Genomic DNA, 6,000 nt, shown 5'->3' with positions numbered 1-6,000 from the left:
TGTGGTGTGGTGTGTGTGTGCATAGTGTGTGTGTATAATGTTGTGTGTGTGTGGTTCGTGGTGTGTGTATAATGTGTGTGTGTGGTGCGTGTGAGGCATAGTGTTTGTAGTGTGTGTATAGTGTGTGTATAGTGTGTGGTGTGCGTGGTGTGTAATGAATGTTGTGAGTAGACATACCCTCATAGCGCAAGGTTGCCCATGTGCAGGATGGAGGTGCCAGAAGTTTGAGGATCTCCCAGTTCTCCGTGTCGGTGTGAACATCAGCACCTTCATGGCCGAGGCGGATGTTAGAGTACTCTTTCAGGTCGTCTCGGCCATCACACACCGTGCAGTTACCTGGAGGAGAGGAGAGAGAGAGAGAGAGAGAGAGAGAGAGAGAGAGAAGAGAGAGAGAGAGAGAGAGAGAGAGAGAGAGAGAGAGAGAGAGAGAGAGAGAGAGAGGAGAGAGAGACAGAGCGAGAGAGAAAGAGAGAGAGAAGGAGAGAGAGGAGAGACAGAGCGAGAGAGAGAGAGAGAGAGAGAAGGAGGGAGAGAGAAGGAGAGAGAGACAGAGCCAGAGAAAGAGAAAGAGAGAGAGAAGGAGAGAGAAACATATGCAGAAAGTTTGTACGTAGAGAAAGATGTTGAGGAAGAACATGAGCAGATGTTAGCAGATGAAGAGAGACAGAAGAACAAACAGGAACACAGCTGAACCATCACAAGGTATTGAGACAATGAGTCCTGTTCATGCAGCCCTGGGGGACCAGACCAGGCAGACAGGCCTGCTCCCAGAGTCTCTCTCACTATGGTCAGGTAGGTGTAGTCCGTGGCCTTGGCCAGCCCGAGTTTCTTCTTCTGGTCAGGTGTCATCCCCTTCAGCATGCAGTAGAAGATGTGGTAGTTCCTCTCATCACGAGCCTGGAGGATGGGTGGAGGGAAGACAGGAAGGGAGGATGAAGGTAGACAGTATGCCTGTAACATCGAGGTCTCAGAGTCACCTAAGGGTTCGAGATGGATGTGGGGGTAGGTAGGTGGGGGTAGGTACGGTAGGTGGGGTAGGTAGGTAGGTGGGGGTAGGTAGGTAGGTGGGGGGTAGGTAGGTAGGTGGGGGTAGGTAGGTGGGGGTAGGTAGGTAGGTAGGTAGGTGGGGGTAGGTAGGTAGGTGGGGGTAGGTAGGTAGGTGGGGGTAGGTAGGTAGGTAGGTAGGTAGTGGGGGGTAGGTAGGTAGGTAGGTAGGTGGGGGTAGGTAGGTAGGTGGTGGGGTAGGTAGGTAGGTAGGTGGGGTAGGTAGGTAGGTGGGGGTAGGTAGGTAGGTAGGTAAAGTGGGTAGGTGGGGTAGGTAGGTAGGTAGGTGGGGGTAGGTAGGTAGGTAAGTGGGTAGGTGGGCTACCTGTCTGCAGACCGCGGACTTCTCCAGCAGGTAACTGCATCTATCTTGGCTCCCTCGATGGCTCCTCTCCTTGTTGAAGTGGATGTCGATGTACTTGCCGAAGCGAGAGAGTTGTCGTTACGGACGGTTTTAGCGTTCCAAAGGCTGAGGAGGACCACACTGTCAGCCTGGGGCAGTGTGTGTGTGAGTGTGTGTGTGTGTGTGTGTGTGTGTGTGTGTGTGTGTGTGTGTGTGTGTGTGGGGGGGGGGGGGGTGGTCTCTTACCCTCTAGTATAGGGTTGGCCTCCAGCACCTGTTGTTCTATCCAGGAGTGTTGTCCACTGATGGCTGCTTAGGAACTGAAGAATCAGCTTGGTGCTCTCAGTCTTCCCAGCTCCTGACTCTCCACTGAGAACACACACCCACTACACACACACACACGCACGTACGTATCCACAGATTGACATTTCAGTTTTATGCAATGTCTACACATAAGAGACACATACTGCTTACAGACAAGTGAAGGACAATGACAGGAAACCCCCTTAAATCCCAAAACACTCACACACACTCACACACACACACCTGATGATGCGCACTGGTCTCTGTTGTTCCTCTGCATGTTGAAGTAGCAGTTGTCTGCGATGGCGAAGATGTGCGGTGGCATCTCTCCTATCTTCTTGTTGGTGTACAGTCTGATCTGGTCGGCCGTTGTAGATGGGCAGCACCTGGTAGGGGTTCACCGCCACCAGGATGGAGCCTGTGTATGTCTGGGGGAGGAGGAGAGGGTGGAGGAGGGGGTGGGGGGGTGGGGGAGGAAGGAGGAGGAGTGGGAGGAAGGAGGAGGAGGGGGAGGAGGAGCGGGGAGGGGCGTGGGGAGGAGGGAAGGAGGAGGAGGAGGGACAACACAATCAATGTTTGCACCAAGCTGCCTATCAGCAAGTGTCATCTCCAATACCCTACAGTGTTTCAGCCACTTGCACTGATGGAGATCGTGTTTCATGGAAGCTGCTGAATATGTCTGGGACACGTGATCATGCTCTGGGTCACGTGATCATGCTCTGGGTCACGTGATCATGCTCTGGGTCACGTGATCATGCTCTGCGTCATGTGATCATGCTCTGGGTCACGTGATCATGCTCTGGGTCACGTGATCATGCTCTGCGTCACGTGATCATGAGCATCTTTACTGCCGGGCCAATGGCTGTTGCATTCATTTCACTCATTCAATCCAGTTGCAGGCATGGGACTTGGGTTGTGGCAAACATTCGCACACATCCAGGTCAGAAGAAGAGTATCCGTGTTTGTCATGTGGAGACTGCAGAGTGACACAGACAGGAAGGGGGTGGCAGGTAAGGCAGGAAGCTGTGGTGAGGAAGGGAGGGGGTGAGAAAGGGAGGGGTGAGGAAAGGGAGGGGTGCGTGTGGGGCAGAGGAAGGGAGGGGTGCATGCGGGGCAGAGGAAGGGAGGGGTGAGGAAGGGAGGGGTGCGTGCGGGGCAGAGGAAGGGAGGGGTGAGGAAGGGAGGGTGTGCGTGCGGGGCAGAGGAAGGGAGGGGTGAGGAAGGGAGGGGTGAGGAAGGGAGGGCGTGAGGAAGGGAGGGAGTGCGTGCGGGGCAGAGGAAGGGAGGGGTGAGGAAGGGAGGGGTGCGTGCGGGTCAGAGGAAGGGAGGGTGTGAGGAAGGGAGGGGTGAGGAAGGGAGGGGTGCGTGCGGGGCAGAGGAAGGGAGGGGTGAGGAAGGGAGGGGTGAGGAAGGGAGGGGTGAGGAAGGGAGGGGTGCGTGCGGGGCAGAGGAAGGGAGGGGGGTGAGGAAGGGAGGGGGTGCGTTGCGGGGGCAGAGGAAGGGAGGGGTGAGGAAGGGAGGGGTGCGTGTGGGGCAGAGGAGACATGAGTTCTCGTTCCTCAGATGCAGAGTGACAATGAGAGCATATCGGTGACCGGTCACCGTAGAGCCGGCGGCCATCTTGGGAAACGGGAGTGAAATGGCAACAAGCACATGTCCATGCTGAAGCTGTTCGTTCGCATCCCGGAACACCTGTCCTGTACTCAAACACCTGTCCTGTACTCACCCTGCCTCCACAGTTAGTCTTCAGAGAGAGGGGAGGGTGGAAGGAGGGGTGGAGAGAGAGGGTGGGGGAGGGAGAAAAATGGAGAAGAAGAGAGAGAGTGAAAGAAAGAGTAGAGAGAGTGTAGAACAGAGAAGATAAAGAGGAAACAATAAACTGGACTGACAAGTAGAAAGACCCAACTCCTTTAGACCAACAGACAGACAGACAGGAGACAGACAGACAGACAGGCAGACAGACAGGAGACAGACAGACAGGACAGGAGACAGACAGACAGACAGACAGACAGGAGACAGACAGACAGACAGACAGACAGGCAGACAGACAGGAGACAGACAGACAGACAGACAGGAAAGAAGTGCATGGCCAGGCTGTGGGAGAATGTTAGTACAGTAATAGTAATATACTGAAGCTAGTGTTAGAGCAGGAGACCCCTTCAGAGGAGCACTAGGACACACTGTTGAAGTGCCATACTTATGGATGCTGCATGTGTAGTGTGTGTATACTGTGTGTATACCTAAGAGCATTTGAGTGTGGTGAACCTGGAGTATAAAGGTCAGGATTTGAACTGTCGAAAGGTTGAAAGGATATTTTCTAATAAAAGTTTCTGAAAAAAAAAGTTTTTGAAAGGTTGAGAAAATATTTTTATAACAAAAGTTTTAAAAGGTTGAATTTCTTTTTTGGAAAAAAGGTTAGAATTGTTTTTTTCAAAAGGTCTAAATAAGATTTTCCAAGAAAAGTTAACAAAAACAAAGTATTACTTACGTACATGAGTTTGCCTGTGTATCAGATGAGCAGGTTGTAGTATACTAGCAGTATAACAGCAGTATGTAGTAGTAAAACAGCAGTATGTAGTAGTATAACAGCAGTATGTAGTAGTATAACAGCAGTATGTAGTAATATAACAGCAGTATGTAGTAGTGTAACAGCAGTATGTAGTAATATAACAGCAGTATGTAGTAGTATAACAGCAGTATGTAGTAGTATAACAGCAGTATGTAGTAGTATAACAGCAGTATGTAGTAGTATAACAGCAGTATGTAGTAATATAACAGCAGTATGTAGTAGTATAACAGCAGTATGTAGTAGTATAACAGCAGTATGTAGTAGTATAACAGCAGTATGTAGTAGTATAACAGCAGTATGTAGTAGTGTAACAGCAGTATGTAGTAGTATAACAGCAGTATGTAGTAGTGTAACAGCAGTATGTAGTAGTATAACAGCAGTATGTAGTAGTATAACAGCAGTATGTAGTAGTATAACAGCAGTATGTAGTAGTATAACAGCAGTATGTAGTAGTGTAACAGCAGTATGTAGTAGTATAACAGCAGTATGTAGTAGTGTAACAGCAGTATGTAGTAGTATAACAGCAGTATGTAGTAGTATAACAGCAGTATGTAGTAGTGTAACAGCAGTATGTAGTAGTATAACAGCAGTATCTAGTAGTATAACAGCAGTATGTAGTAGTATAACAGCAGTATGTAGTAGTATAACAGCAGTATGTAGTAGTGTAACAGCAGTATGTAGTCGTACTTACATATATGAGTCTCTCGGTGTAGCGGATGAGCAGGTTACGGAGGATGCCAGCTTCGTTGAGGTCGCCCAGGCGGATCATGTCCTCCACCCCGTGGATGGAGGTGGGGTGCATGGGCTTGATGTTGGTGGCGTTCTGGGGGGAGATCCAGTGTTCCTGGAGGAAGATGGAAGGATGATGGAGGGATGAGAGGATGTAGATAATAAACGTGATTAAGGTTCTGTAGGGGTTGTGTAAAGGTTGTGTGTGTGTGTGTGTGTGTGTCTCGCACTCACATTGCCCTCGTCGTCTAAGACTTGGATCTGACCAGAGTCACATAGTTTGACCACGGCGCCGATCGGGACCACAAACTCCCGACCCGTCTTCAGGTCCAACCAGACATAGTCCCCCTAGCAACCACACAGGAAGATCGGGCGGGGGGATGGGGGGGGGGGGGAGGAGAGAAAGAGATTTGGAGAGAAAGGGGCAAAGGAACAGATAAATTAACATTTCAATGTCTGCTTAAGAAAAATAGAGTGAAAGAGAGAGAGATATTCTGTGTGTTTGGGAGTGACAGAGTGATTGTAAGAGGGAGAGAAAGGCGCGTGCACACACACACAAACACAAACACACACACGCTCTATCCTACCGGTAGCAGGGTGTTGTGTTTAAAGACAGTGTTGACATTGCGTATCAGTGCCCATTTGGCCTGGTCCTTCTCGTACAGGTCCACGTAGTCCCGTCGCTTGTACATCTTCTTCTATCCAATGATGAGTCCACACACACACCCGCGCCCTTCTAGTCGATCGTCCAATAATCCCCAACCTGAACGGTCTTCCCCGGATCACCTGAAGCCTTCAGGTCGATCTGGGTCTCAGAATGCAAACCAATCCAAGGTGTGGAGCCAGACTCCAGAGCCAAACTCCCCTCCTCAGACCCGAGTCATGTGGAGCAGCAGAACCCCAGCAGGTCACGGCCCAGCGCGTAGAGAGCACCACACACACACCCAGACCACCTCCAGCATCGAGACCAGCTACCCCACGCACACCTCACCGACCGCACACCCTGACAGCA

General features: G+C 50.8%; 1 pseudogene; it reads right to left on the bottom strand.

Annotated features, from left to right (window-relative positions):
- LOC136951328 (unconventional myosin-VIIa-like) overlaps positions 1-6,000 on the bottom strand; it is a 28,084-nt pseudogene that overhangs the window by 17,750 nt on the left and 4,334 nt on the right.

The sequence above is a fragment of the Osmerus mordax genome, chromosome 11, assembly GCF_038355195.1.
Source record: "Osmerus mordax isolate fOsmMor3 chromosome 11, fOsmMor3.pri, whole genome shotgun sequence".
Lineage (NCBI taxonomy): Eukaryota > Metazoa > Chordata > Actinopteri > Osmeriformes > Osmeridae > Osmerus > Osmerus mordax.
Note: the sequence above shows the minus strand (reverse complement) of the source record. Positions and strands in the feature narration are given on the sequence as shown.